Here is a 16,300-nt window from a genome sequence, read left to right as displayed (position 1 = left end):
CATCCATCCATCCATCCATCCATCCATCCATCCATCCATCCATCCATGCATACATGCCTTAATGCCTTAGATATGCATGCATAAATGTATACATGCCTTAATGCCTGAATTATACATGCATACATGCATACATGCCTTAATGCCTTAGTTATGCATGCATATATGCATGCATGCCTTAATGCCATAATGCCTTAGTTATGCATGCATACATGCATTAATGCCTTAATGCCTTAGTTATGCATGCATACATGCATTAATGCCTTAATGCCTTAGATATGCATGCATACGTGCATACATGCCTTAATGCCTTAGTTATGCATGCATACATGCATACATGCCTTGATGCCTTAATGCCTTACTGGGTAGTGAATTAATGTCAACAAGACCCAGGTGGACTATAGACACACACCAGGGTGTTACCCTAGAAGGTGTAAGAAAAGGACACAGGGTGTCACTATGGTTGTTTTCACACCTGATAGTCCGGTAGACTCGGTTCGGGACCTATATTAATGACCTTTTGTTTACATTTGAGCTGGTGGGTTTGCATTCACACTGCACTGTGCAGTCGAGCCAACCTGTTGAACCAACCTATTCTCCCACTCACCTGTGGGGGCGCTGCACCAAGAACTACTGAAAGAAACGACACAAAAACTTCTGAAGACACTTCTTCTTCTGTAAATAAAAACAAAAACGGAGTGGCATCAAGTTTTAGCAGTTTTAGAAGTTATATTTTGTCATTTTTCAAAAATGGACTTGGCATGAGCAGAAGATGAGACAGAAGACCATGGAGAATATTGTTTTTCCACACAAGGCAGCTGACACCTCCATATAAGGTAAAAGAAATGCGTGTTTGTTTGCCCTGCGCTGCACTCCACTTTTTGCTTGTCTTGTGGAGCGGGGCCCGGTCTGTTTACATTCACACTGTACTCGAACCGCACTGGAGTTCACTTCTACTGGACCGAGACCTAGGTTTTAGCCCAGGCCAGAGTTAGCCTTTTTGTTCCGTGACAGAGTTTGATGGCGTGTTCACACCTCCCTAAACGAACCAGACTTTCTAGGAAAACGAGCTAGAGTTCGATTAAAGTGGACTAAACAGGGCTCGTGTGAATGTACCCTAACAAATAGAAAGAAGTTCAGCACTCAACAGGAATGGTCTAATTTGGACATTATATGGAAAACATATAGAAGAGCATTGTGTATATAAAGTATTTTATTTCCAAGGAGTTGAGACATGTCTAAAATGGGCATCAGAGCACATACATATTGCAATGACAAGTAAAGTAATAGTGGTATCAGGTTGTTGTTGGGTTGTCCAACAGTCAGTTAAATAGTGGGTGAAAGTTACCAGACACATAGGATACCTTCAGTGTGGTGCCAGACTGAAGCATGGACTGATGCTGTTTAATGTTCTGCAATACATCTCAATTCTTCTCTACCATAGATCACCATTGCATGTGACACAGCTAAAGAAAAAGAACCAATATTGACACACAGCATTATGTTAGTGAATGTATTTTGTAATTTGTAAATTTGTTTGTCACTATTGGTTGACTGCTTATTAAACGGCTTCTAATAGGCCAAATACTATTTTTTGTAGTAAAAAAAAAATGCAAATTTTGGGGGCAAAATCTAGGGTGGAAGTAACAAATTACAAATAATCACATTATTGTAATTAAGTAGAGTTTTGGGGTACTGAGTATTTCTTTCAAGTGTGTAATTCTACTCATACTTAAGTACAAATTAGACCAGGTAATCTACTTCACTACTTTTAAAATTAGAAGTTGCTTCTGAGTACGGCCACAATTTGAATTAAGATTCAAACCATTTGTCTGTCTAAACAGGTCTCACTTGTAAATGAGTCTTCAAGGCTCAATGTGATTTATCTGTGTAAATAAAGGTTGAATGAAAAAAAGGTTAATCTGCATCTTTGTAGCCAACAAGGCTCTCCGATCGTGAATGCGCCAATTACCTATGACGTAAGCAAAGGACATTTCCAGAGAGTAGAGAGTCATTTATGGACCGAAGATTTGGAGACAAAGCCAAAATGGAAACAGAGGACAACACTGTCAACAGAGAAAATGATGAGGTACAGGCTGAGGACAAGTGCCCGTGGCCTTACCTGGAGGAATATTTCATGTACAGAGAGTGAAAAGGAGACTGCGTCCAGATACAAACTTTGCTTGATCTCTACGGTGATAGCAGCTTACAAGACTTCATCTAACCTCAAAAAACATATTGTAGTATATGAGGTTTTACAGCTACCTGTATGATACTGTTTTTTTTTTTTATTTGTATGTGTGGGTTATTATTTTGTCTAAGTATGCAAAGATCTTAGATATTGTCACTGCCATCAGTTTGCCAGGTACTAAAACAAGTCGGATCTTCTGAGCGTCTGAGAAATGTGCTTTGAATGTATCTGTTATTTACAGTAAATCAAACTGAATAACTTCTATTGACAACGCAATTAAATATCAGTTGATTAAAACGTAACTAACACTCTGGGGAGTTTTTGAGAAGAGTACTTTGTACTTTTCCTTAAGTATTTTTATCACACCAGTACTTTTACTTGCAATTGAGTACAATTTAAGCAGTGTAACAGTACTTGTACTTGAGTGCAAATTTTCAGTACTTTTTCCACCTCTGGGCAAAATATACTATACTTTGGCTAAAATGACAAGAAAATGTATGTGTATTTGGTACATTTTACTTATATTGTTGATTTGCTCTATCAGTGGACACAATGCCAGAACAAATACTACATCAAAAAGCTACCAAGTAAAATCACAAAATGATTGCACCATTTAAAAAGTGCGTGGTGTATTACATAACTGTAAGAATATCAACTGTGTGCACAGGCACTGACACATGTGAGTTCTCTATTTTAATCTTTAATGCTGCCTACACTGGTCTAGAAATATACTTATTCATGCGTTTATTATTTTATTTTCATTTTATTCATTTCACATTTTAGATAAATCATCCACATCAAGAAACTATACTGAGGTTTTTGTTTGGAGAGTCTGATTCAGTCGCTGTCACAAATGTTACTTGGAGAGGACCTTGAGTGATATTTAGTTTCATCTGTTTCAATTTCCTCCTAATTTTCTGTCATTTATTGTCTGGTACTTTGATTTATTGCCCTTGGTGTTCCTCAAAGTTATTCTCCTTTCTTGCCATCTGTGATATCTGTTCCATCTGATTGCTACTGTTTCTTTTTAGACATCCAAACTGTGCAGTGCATGATATTTTGAATTGAAGGAACAAATTGTAAGGACTTTCTCTGCCTTTCTGTTTTTTTTTTTTTTTTTGGTATGTTTATGAAGGAAGCATCTATTAAAAAAGTGTTATGTTTGTACATAAGAATATTTTTGGATCAAGGGAATGAGTCTAGAAAATGGGAAGGAGTTAACAAATAGATTTTTGATTAGGAGTTATGTGGAAAGACTGAAAAAAATAATATCTTACCTGTTGCTGATAGCTCTTTAAGCAACCTCAGTTTAGAGAAAAAGAGTTTGTGTCCAGACTGAAGAACTGACGGCTTGCCACAAAAAAAAAAAACAAAAAAAAAAACATTTAATCATAGTAGTCCCTGCAAATGCTGTCTCATAAACCCTTACAGTACTGTTGGCTTCACACTATACATTTAGTTGCATCAGCAGCAACAGCTGTAACTATTAGTTTCATACTATTTCAGATGAAAACATTACATTTAAGTTACATTAGCATTGTCTGAGCAAATAATGTATATCCTGTTTACAAAGGTGCAAAACTGCAAAATGATAACATTTTGGCTAAATATTTTAGAAGCCGATTCTAAAGAGGTAGATTTTTACAAAACTTATTAAAGTAAGAAAGACAAAACATGTACAACAATAAATAGCCATGCTGTTTGTAATTCCAGCCATACAAGCACAGGCTATGGCAAAACTATGTTGCGATTGTCGTCACACATCACAAAGCAAAGGGCATAGAGCTGTGTAGCAGACTGCCAAAGATCTGAAGCAAGAACTGAAATCTTCCTAAGCCCTTCCAGATACTCCATGAGCATTTGATTTGCTCTGTCTGAGGGACAAAAATAGCAGAGATTTGACTTGTGGGATTTTTATTTTTTGTCTGCACTACTTTGCTCAACACACACAACCGTATCTTGGGGGAAATACGTATAACATTTCATAGGATTTCAAGCAGTTTGTTAGATGTCTAAGACAAGCTCAAGCATAGCTAGACAGCTAAACCCCTTAATCCAACATTTCAGTTAAAACGATTACATTGCCACATGTTAAATGTTTAAGCCTCAATATAATGTAATCTGAGAATGGTTGCCAAAACACAAATTAGCCTCTTTTTTTGCAAGCATTTTCCAATGATTCAGAAATACTGATTAGCTTTACTGTTGTGCTGTTTGGTGGGAAAAAGAAAGCAAAATAGATCCTACATATACATATATATTTATTAAGTGTGCAAGAATATGTCAAACATAGATCATATTGCATGATCTCTTTTAATGTTGGCCACCATTTAATTAAAACTAAAATGTTGAAATAACTAGAGCCAGGTACTTTACTAAAGGGATACTCAATCATGGTCCTAGGAGAACGCTGCCCTTATGTTTTATGTTTTTCCATATTAGCACTCCTAGTTATGACTGAGGGGTCATTAACAAGGCAGCACTGTGGTGAAGTTGTTAGAACTGCCTCCTCTTAGTAACTTAGAAAGTTGCAAAAATGCCTCCTGGCCTGAGACCTTTTGAGTTTGCATGATTTCCATGTGGATACTTTGGTTTCCTTTAGGAATTCCAGTTTCCTCCTACTGAAAATATGCATATGAAAGTAACTGATAACTTTAAATTGTGCCTAGGTGTGAGTGGTTGTTTGTCTTTTTTGTCTCTGTGTAGCCTTGTGATAGACTTGCAACCTGTCCAGGGTGTACCCCACATCTCGTGCAATGACTGCTGAAGACAGGCACCAGCTATGTATGACCTTGAAAGAAGAGGTGGTAAAGGGAGGGACAGACAGATGGATGGGTGGGTGGTTCATTAATAAACTTTTGTTGTTGAACTTCATAATCTGTTCAGGAGATATGATACTCATTTAAATCAGATGTGTCAAACTGTAGACATCTAAAACACGACAGCCATTTTTCCACATTTTGTCATGTTACCACCACAAACCTCATCATTTTACTGGGACTGATTGTAAAAGACCATCACAAAGAAGTACATATTTATGAAGTGGAAATAAAAGTATTTTTTGTTTTCTTACTAATAAAACTCTGAAAGCGTGGTACAGTACACATCTTGCAACAGCACAATGGATCAGCGGTTAGCAATGTTGCCTCACAGCAAGAAGGTCCTAGGTTCAATCCCCCATTTAAACCTGGGGTCTTTGTGTGGAGTTTGCATGTTCACCTCGTGTTTGTTTGGGGCTGCCTTCAAGCCTCCCTTGCAAACGAGATCTGTGATCTCATGGGCTTTACCTGGTTAAATAAAGTATAATAAATAAATTAAATAACACTTTTGTATCTAAACCTCTTTATTCTAATACTTCTAACTAAAATCCAGAGCAAACAATTGTCTTCAGAAGAATCTAATAAGTAAAGCGAGCTCTCTTATGTGAATTAATGAGTTTAAATACAGCTGTTCTGTGAAGGCCTCAAATGTTTGTTATTAAACACTGTGCTCAAACACGTCATTAGGACCGAATAACGCTAAAATTTCAGGGATGCAAATGCTGAGACATTTAGAGCAGGGTTAGATTCTAAACATTATCTCAAGCTTTGAGCTCCTCTTTTTAATCCTTCATCCTCAACGAAAAGAGAATGACACAAGAGCAAAACTAGAAACAACTACTGTCCACTAAAGTGGACAGTCCCGGCAAGGAATGCAATAAACCAAGAAGCAACCAAGAAGCCCAGGGCAAATCTGGAGTAGCTGCAGAGATCCACAGCTCAGGTGGGAGAATTTGTGAAAACTATTAATTGTGCTCCACCAATCTGGCCTTTATGGAAGATTGGTAAGAAGAAAGTCATTTGCAAAAGGACACCATAAGATGTACTGTTTGCACTTTGCCACAAGCCTTGTGGAATAAGGTGCTCTGCTCAGATAAGACTGTAGCTTTTTGGCCTGGATGCAAAATGCCATGTTTAGCAGAACCTGAACCCTAACCTTTATGTTAATATTGCACAAAACCCTGAATGCACTAAGGCAGCATTATGCTGGGAGAATGCCTTTTAACAGCAAGGGTAAGGAGTCAGGGTCAGAGGTCCAGGTCAGAGTTGATGGGATGATGGAGCTAAATACTGGTCAGTCCTGGAAAACACTGTTAGTGGCTGCAAAAGACTTGAAGCTGATGCAGAGGTTCATCTTCCAGCAAGACCAGTGGTGTAGTCTATAGGATATGCGGGTATACGGAGTATACACACTAGAAAAGTTTGGGAATTTCAGTATATCCACTTAAAAGTGTCCAATGATTCAAGCCCATGTCATGTATCATCGGCAATGATATGTGACATGGGCTTGTGTCATTGTAATAGACACAATGCGTAGGTTAAACCTGTTTTTTGTATAATTAATAATTCTATACTTACTACTTAATACTTGAACATGTTTTGCTTTGATTTTGTTTTATAAATTCTATGTTTTTAATACAAAGCCAACTGTTGTACAAAGTTTGTTGTACATTTATTACAATAAAAGCATCAGAGAAATTTTGAAATATTCAAAATGCTTAAAAATCTAAATAAATTGACAATTACATTGTACTAACCAGTGTACTTTGTTTTCTAAGCACAGTATACCCACTACAAAAATGTAGACTACTCCACTGAGCAAGACAATGACCCAAAATACCTGTCCAGAGCCACATTGGAATGGTTTAGTTTAAAGCATTTCCATGGATTAAAATGGTTCAAAGTTCAGACCTAAATCCAACTACGAATCTGTGGCAAGCCTTAAAGATACAGTTCATAGATGCTCTCCTTAGAGTCTGACCGAGCTTGAGATATTGCAATTTGTATGTTGTTGTTTTTTTCTATTACAGACCAGCTCCAGTTGTTTTTGTATTGAATGCCTTTTGAATTCATCATGTCCTGGATGACTGAGAATCTTCACCAGCATATTACAGACCAGCATGCTTAATGTTGACAAGGAAATTATTGCAACGGCTAATTACACTGTATCGCACACTAGGATGGGGCACTAAATATGTCTGCACATCAGTACGTGGTAGTGACATCATCACATGTTAATTGCTGGCATCACTGAGTTTTATTACCAAGGTTTAACAGGAAAAGGTGTCACTCTAAATAAAAACAGGCAGACACTTTGAGTGGGAAGTGAGCACCTCTAACCTCATAGGCTTAGCACCATTCTTCACACATTATGCTAAATATGCTCTAATGAGCATGTGAGGCAAAGTGTAAGACATATTAAGAGAAGAAGGTAGAGAAGCTGTGAAGTTCATAAACTGACAAGCTAAAAAGTATTTCAGATGGTAAACTGTGCTTTGCGGCATATGTAGTAGCTGGAGTGAATACGTGTGTGTCAAACTGTCAAACAGTAGTGGAACAGACAAATCCCCTTTTGCTCATCACCTTCAAAGAAGGACTACCCAGAGACTGTGTGTGTGTGTGTGTGTGTGTGGGGGGGGGGGGGGGGGGTAGTCAACACAGACACATTGAAAAAACATTCCTGAGGAAATCAGAAGACTCAGAGGAGAGAAATGGAAAGATGGATGGGATACAGAATAAGTGAAGAAAAAGAAGAGGCTGAAATGAGTGATAGGAAAACAAGAAAAAAGCATGAAGGGATGGGTCAAAAGGAATTAAAGAAGATAAATGCAATCTGATATGTTGATAAGTCAGGGAAAAATATGGCATGGGGATAACATGAGACTACCAATAAAAAATTGCCAAAAAAAGAAAAAAAACCTGATGCAAGGATGTATTAAACCAAGCAAGAAAGATGGGGATATATTGTAAGACTATCGGGGGATGGATTTTAGCAGAAAGAAAGTGCAGGGAGTAGGATAAGGATGAGGAACAAAAAGGATTAAAAACACGGGTGAATGGAAGGATCAGAGGCATGTATATACAAATGTGAGTTTGAAAATAAGAGAAACTGGAGAATAACATGGATTAAAAACAACCAAAATATAAGACGACAGGTTTGTAAGATTAGATGTGAACAAAGAATAGATGAAGAAAAGGCAAAAAATAAAAATAAAAAATCCAAATATAGAGTTAGGATTAGGGCATTGATGTGCAAAGAAAATGGAGAAGTATTTGAATAAAAGGGGAGAGGTGGGATGAAAGAAAAAAAAACTAAAGGGCCTGGTATTCTCCATCTGAAGTCAAACAGTCGACTTGCGGTCAAGTGTTTGAAGGCCGTTTGTTTTGGCACACACCTTTCATAGTAGTCCACGAGACACAGACACAGCGGTCCTGGGAAACCCCTCCTGCTGCAGTATACGTCACCATACAGGTTTCTTCCTGCCAGAGTCTCCACTCTGTCCTTGCATCCTCCATTTGGCCACAAATCTATCTTCAAGAAAGTGCCACACTTTCCAGCAGACAGACTCCTCCATACACGATGTCTGCACAATCTCCATCCAGGAGTTTCTGGCCATTTGACTAATTTAGTGTTTGAAGAGTCATACAGCTGAACATCTGAGCACATTTCCACATTGACAAATATGCGCACAAACTTTTGACCGATAACACAATACTTGGCGCATACTGCTGTGAGAAAAAAAGTTCAGCCTAGGCCTTGTGTCAAGAAGGAGTGGGCGAAGATGCTCTGCGAACAAAATGACGCAATTTTTGTCATGGTAACTACGACAATGAGAGCCAATTTCAGCCCTTCAGATGGAGTTTGTTGGGCCCTTTAGACTGAAGGAAAGAATAAAAGCACATATGCATTAGAAGGAAGCGAAAGAAACAAGGGAGGGACAAAACAAGGACAAAAGGAAGAAGAAGAATGACATTTTCAATGAAGAGATAGGTGGATAAGTGTTTTTGTTGGACAAAGAAAGAAAAACAGACCAAAAAAAACCCAGCAACAAACTTTTAGCTACAAATGCATGTTACAGTCCCATCTCGAAATATTTGTGAAACTTGAAAATATTTTTTTCTACATCTGTAGCAAAACTCGGGCAGTACGGTGGCGCAGTTGGTAGAGCTGCTGCCTCTCAGAAAACAGGTCGCCCCAGTTCAAATCCTGACTGGGGGCCTTCCTGGGTGGAGTTTGCATGTTCTCTCTGTGCATGCGTGGGTTTCCTCTGGGTACTCCAGTTAAATCCCACAGATCAAAAACATGCATGTTAGGCTGATTGGTAACTAAATTGTTCCTAGGTGTGTGAGAGAGAGTGAATGGTTGTTTGTCTCATTTGTCTCTATGTGTCCCTGTGATGGACTGGAGACCTGTCCAGCTTGTCCCCCCTCTCACACAGTAATGGAATGGATGGACATGGGCACCAGTGACCCCGGCGACCCGTACAGGAAGAAGCAGGTAAAATATAATGGATGGATGAATGAATGCTGCAAAACTTAAGGGGTTCTTCTCCAAAAACTTGACATTGAATCTGTCATTAAAATATACACATTGGAAAAATTCATGCAGCTGTCACATTGATACTATCTTTTTGTTCAACCAGTGCTTAGTGGTACATCACCATAATATCAAATAGCCACAAGGTAGCAGTAATGAGTCTGGCTGTTTCCTCACTACCATGGTGTTTTTTAAGGCACACAACTAGCCTAAACACCTAGTGTGGTGGTAACACATTTGTTTCTGCCGTCAAAGTTTAATTTGGAAAGGATCAAAATGTAAAAATTGCAACCACATGGGAGTTACACATTTACTGTCAAAAAACAGGTTCATTTTTCTATACAAATATGTACTCGTAAAACATACTGAAACAAAAATATATCATCTGGTAGAATTGGCCACTGTATTTAAGTATTTGCCTGCAACCTCTGTTCTATCAAAGGGGTGTTCTCAGCAGCAGGACTTGTGGTGAGTAAGATATTTTACAGCAGGTCTACTTCCCAACCATGTTCACACATACTGTAAATAAACACATTAAAACAATCCTAGCACTAAATATTTGATTTAAACTATGACATTCCTGGCTGTCATAGCTAAACAGTCTTTCAAACCATAAACATGGCTATGATGTACTTTAAAATTGGATCTGTTCTTTGTTCTAGTGTGCATTAAGAATTATAGGTAGTGTATAGTACCATTTCTAATGATGAGCTTTGGGTACCCCAGTGGCCTATTTTCCTCCTAGAGTTGCCTTATCAGCCAAATTGAGGAATAAAGCTTGAGGTGATCTGGGACCTATCATATACCCTAGTATAGCTTCAAAAGTCAAAAAGATTACCAACTCAACACTACATCTTCTAGAAGGCCTTTATAAGTCTTGACAAGCAGAACCGATTTTGCTTAATGGCTTTTAAAAGACATAGAGAGAGTAAGTAAGAGGGCTTTCTCTTTCCTGAGAATGCTTCCTGTGTAGAAATCAAAACTTTTCATCTAGAAAATAAAAAGTCCTGTTGCCTTTTTTTTTTTCTTTCTATTTGCCATATTCTGGATGACCATGGGCAACAGGGTGGCACAACTGGTAGAGCTGCTGCCTCTCAGCGAGCTGGTCCCTGGTTCAAATCCCGGTCCGGGGGCCTTTCTGGGTGGAGTTTGCATGTTCTCTCCGTGCATGCGTGGGTGTTCTCCGGGTACTCCAGTTTCCTCCCACAGACCAAAAACAGGCATGTTAGGCTGATTGCTAACTCTAAATTGTCCCTAGGTGTGAGTGAGAGAGTGAATGGTTGTTTGTCTCTATGTGACCCTGTGATGGACTTGCGACCTGTCCAGGGTGTACCCCGCCCCTCGCACAGTGATTGCTGGACATGGGCACCGGCGACCCCCATGACCCAAAATGGAAGAAGCGGGTAAAAGATAATGGATGGATGGATGGATGGAAGGATGGATGGACGGATGGATGACCGTAAACCTAAACCAGACTGCAATACCTGAAGTTGCCAGTCCAGAGATACTTACCATCCAGTCAGACAGAGTTTCAGAGGATCTATGGGGATAAAAAAGGAATCCAGATGTGCAAACCCTGTAGGTACTCTAAAGAAATCTTTAGTTACATGTTTTGATAATTACCGTATATAGAAGGGATGTTGTATAAAAAGGTGACAAATAAAGATAAGGATAGGGAAAAGTAACAAGATAAAGCTTATAATAAAAGCATATGTTTATGCAAGAATTGTAACAGGTAGAAGTTGTTGAACGCTATAGATAAGCAACAGCAGCATCACATAGAAAAACAAAAGGCCACAACATGTAACCTTCCCACCCTTTAACTAAGGCATTATACAGAACCAAAACACATCGTGAACATTACACAGACATCTTCTGCATCATAAAATTTAAATTTTCTTAAAATATGTACTCATTTGTGTGCATGTGTCTGTGGGTATCTGTTACCAAAACATCTTATGAACCACTGTACAAAACTTGCAGAAAGTAATGTACACTGAAACAAAATGTCTTATAGAAAAAAGGGTGCAAAACTACAGGAAAAGAATGGGAGTAAGGAACACACTTGAAACACAAGAAACACAAAACATATTATGTGGATCATGAATATAAAAAAGAGATTTTGGAACTAAGACAATATAAATAAAGATTTTGAACAGAAACAAAAGTGATTTCAAGTAGCAAGACTTAATAATGTGGTTGAACAACTACCAACAAAGCCAACCCACCAATAGGTTGTGAGTAGGGATGCATGATATTGGATTTTTGTCCGATATTCGATAAGCCGATATCTTAAAACTTATTTGGCCGATGACCGATGCCGGTACCACTATTTTATATACTTCCCTTTGTCGGAGCATAGCCATCTTATTTAGACGTATTTGCTATAAAAATTGTGTAACAGCTGTAAGAGCTGGTGACATATATTCAGTAACAGCCATATGCTTAGCATTTTAACTTATATTAAATGAAAAGTGTTAAATGTTATTTTTTTAGCATTAGTCACCTGGAATGCTGTCTCATATGTGGAGGCTTGTTCCAGGTTCCTAACTGCAGTGTGGGATCCTCTGCACTGTTGTGTGCATGAAGGACAGACTTTTTAAGTTCAAAGTTTTGGTCTATCCATTGTGCTGTAAGACTAATCAGAATCATAATAAACTTCATTATCATTGAACTGAGATACAACGAGAACATGTATGAACAGTCGTCCGAAAGATAATGAGTTTAGACTAATAATAACGGGGCTAACACTTGACATCCAAATGTCTGTGGTAAAACTCACCCAAGTGCTATTGACTATTAGCTTCTCAATGATGTCAGAAATGACGGCTTGTAACTCAGGTAAGGTAACGTTGGAAAAATATCTCAGACTGGGGAAGATGTAGTGAGGCGCAACTTAGTCCAAAAATTTTCGGAATCCGATATCCTCAATGAAAAAAAAGCTTCCATACTGCCAACCTTTTTGAATTTTTCTCTCCGCCATGAGATCAGGTAGGTGGGCTTGACGTCATCATGTTGTGCTGGCGCTGCAGGCATACACTGGGTTGTCATACAAAAACAGCACCTTTTATACTGGTGATTACCAGTATAAAAGAGCCAAATAAATACCCAATGATTTCTATCACAGAAAATGTGAATTGATTACATTTAGCAAATTTTACTTTCATTTGTGTATATCATTGGAAAAAGCATAATAGAATGAACAATTATGTATTCTCTTTATCATCAATAAAATTTATGTTTAGCCTAAAACAAATAGCCACACATACATATGAGTTGTCATTTACATCATTTTATTTTTTAAACGCATTATGGCATTTGACCCTTGACCTGATGACAAAAGAGCCAACTTTGTCCCCATCATCAAGACCTTCTAACTACTTCTCATGTCTGCTATTTGGCTTTCACATTTTTTCCACACTGTCTCCCCTGCCACCCTCATCCTCTGAGTCTCTCAAAACCTCCACATCTTCTGTAACAATCCCACAGTGGAGAGCTGAAAGGAGATCAAACAGAAAGGAAATTGTAAAATAACTGCTCTCAGACAGGTGCATATGAATGGGAACAGATAGTAGCGGCCACAGAGCACAGCAAGGAAAAGAAATCTGCACAGAGCCATGTGGTATGTAATTTGCACTTTACCTCACACTGACATATGATTTCAAAGGATGCTCCAGGGAGCAGCACCAAAACAGCAGACTGGGAGAGCATCAACTCGTGTTTTATGCAGGAGTTTATCCCACAAAAAGATCCTAACTCTAAACTTTTTAAAAACTGTACATATCTTGCCTATAGTTTTATAGTACTATCATAATTATAGTACAAATGTATTTAAACAAGCAGAAATCAGACTGATATATACCAGTGTAGTGACTGCTCATGGCATTACATATAACTAAATCGAAACATTACATATTCCTTGTTTTAATAACGTTAGCAGCATGACGGATCAGTTGGTAGAGCTGTTGCTTCTCAACAAGAAGATCGCTTGTTCAAAACCCAGCTGGGGACCTTCTTGAATGGAGTTTGCATGTTCTCTCCGTGCATGTGTGGGTTTTCTCCTGGTACTCTGGTTTCCTCCCACAGACCAAAAACATGCATGTTAGGCTGATTGGTAATTCTAAATTGTCCATAGGTGTGAGTGAGAGAGTGAATAGTTGTTTGTCTCGTTTGTCTCTTTGTGTTCCTGTGATGGAATTGCGACTTGTCCAGGGTGTACCCCGCCTCTCCCACAGTGGTAGCTGGACATGGGCACCAGTGACCCCCGCGATCCTAAAAGGAAGAAGTGGTTAAAGATAATGGATGGATGGAAGGATGGATGAATGAATGGATACAGCTTTTATTTGCATAGAACAGGAAACAATCATCTAACTAAAATGGAATCAATATCTGAACTAATCCATACACTCTATATTTTATTAAAATACAGTTCCTATGACTCCAAATAGTCCAAGGTGGTAGCAGCAAACTATCAAAATAAAAATGTCTCCAAACAGCAGTTTATAAACCAGTGGATGTCATGAAAGCAGTCTTGTCCATCCCTTATAAACAGTCTGTAGTTCTAGAAATGCTTGCAACTGCTAACTTATCTCTCCACATGAATTCAGGACAACTTGTTCCCAAACAAGATTATGAGCAAATTACTAGGTTGACCTTGGTGGAGGATTCCACTTTCTACCTTCAATTTCACATAATCCTTGGGGGTTGAAACATTATATCGCTATTCTTTGGCCTATGCTATTCTAGACAGCATTGTGAGATTGTTTCTTGCTGGAAAATAGAGCCCAATTACCAGTTTAGGGGGACACAGCTCTGAATGTTCTGCTGATTACTGGTACTCACTTTTTCTTCTTCTTCTTCTGGCTTTTCCTTCTTCAGGAGTTGCCACAGCGAGTCATCCTCCTCCACCTCACTCTGTCCTCTGCATTCTCTGTCCTCTCTCCAACTACCTTCATGTCCTCTCTAACTGCATCCATATATCTCCTCTTTGGCCTTCCTCAGTCTTTTTCCTGGCAGCTGCATTTCTAACATCCTTCTACCAGTATACCCACTGTCCCTCTTCTGGACATGTCCATACCATCTCAGTCTGGCCTCCCTAACTTTATCTCCCAGTTGTTCAACCTAGGCTGTACCTCTGATGATCTCATCCTAATCTTATCCAGCCTTGTCACTCCTAAGGAGAACCTCATCTTCATTTCTGACACTTTCAGTTCTTTCCCCTGTCTTCTTGTAAATGCCACTGTCTCCAGACCATATAATATAGCTGTTCTCACGACTGTCTTGTAAACTTTTCCTTTGACCTTTGCTGACACTTTTTTGTCACAAATCACTCCATAAACTTTTCTACATCCATTCCATCCTGCCTGGACTCTCTTTTTCACTTCTTTACCACATTCCTCATTTTCCTGGACAGTGGACCCCAAGTACTTGAAGTCCTGCACCTTTGTGACCTCTGCTCCTTGTAGCCTCACTGTTCCACCGGCCTCCCTCTCATTCACACACAAGTACTCTGTCTTACTAAGGCCGACTTTCATTCCTCTTCTTTCAAGTGCATACCTCCACCTCCCCAAGTTCTCTTCCACCTGTTCCCTGTTCTCACCACAGACCACAATGTCATCTGCAAACATCATCGTCCATGGGGATTCTTGCCTGACCTCATCTGTTAGTCGGTCCATCACCAGAGCAAACAAGAAGGGGCTCAGAGCTGGTCCTTGATGCAATCCCACCTCCACCTTGAAGCTATCTGTCACTCCTACAGCACATCTCACCACTGTCCTGCTGTCCTCATACATGTACCAGTCTAACATACTTTTCTGCCACTCCAGATTTTTATTTTTTTTTGTGATGGCCTCCCTTATCCCCTTACAGCCATCCTCTCCACACCATTATTATGAAATATTTATTATAGTGACTATCTAGTGTAGGTTTTTTTTTTTTTTTTAATAGGATAGAAAGAAAGAAAAGACAAAGTAAGACTCCAAAATATAAGAAATATACACAAAGAGAGCACACGGCAAAACACCCGGCCACTGTCTGTTCACCTGCAAAGAACATGACAAAACACAGCAACAAAATACATATGTATAAAGAACTTAAAATATTCATGGCTTTGCAGTAAGTTTCCATAAATATATATACCCATACCTACGCCTATATACATACATACATACATACACATGAATATACACTCACATACATATCTATATATCTACATATAAAGCCTACATAAGCATCCCTGCTTCTATTTGTGTGTGGTTGTGAGCATGCATAAGTGTATAAGGCTTCTCTAATAGAACATTTATTAGTAATTGTGAAGCAGCAGAGACCCGACCCCCAAGACCAGAGGCAGACGAAAAAGGGGGGACCAGAGCCCAAGACCCCAGGAGGGACCCCGACCGCGGAGCCCCCAGAGCCACCCACACAGGACGAACCACTCACCCACCCCCCAGAACGGACCACAGGGGAGAACCGGAAGATCCCCACCAGCAACCACATACAGTGACCCCCCGGGGCCAACAGCGACAAACTCATAGGCCTCCGTCGGCACCCGCCGCACCGATGTAGGTCCAGGTCCAGGCACCGAGGCCCGGGCACCGAGGACTCACACCACCCAGGCCAAGGCCTGACAGGGCCAGAGGACCCGAGCCCCACCAGGCAGACACCAGGCCGAGCCGACACACGCCCAAGCGCCCAGCCCCCGATACCAAGGGCCCCAAGCGCGCCGGCAGGCAAGGGCACACCCCACCAGGGGGCCGC

This window comes from Nematolebias whitei, chromosome 1 (genome assembly GCF_014905685.2).
Source record: "Nematolebias whitei isolate Nwh7 chromosome 1, NemWhi1, whole genome shotgun sequence".
Lineage (NCBI taxonomy): Eukaryota > Metazoa > Chordata > Actinopteri > Cyprinodontiformes > Rivulidae > Nematolebias > Nematolebias whitei.
The sequence above is the reverse complement of the archived record's forward strand: the minus strand, read 5'-3'. Positions refer to the sequence as shown.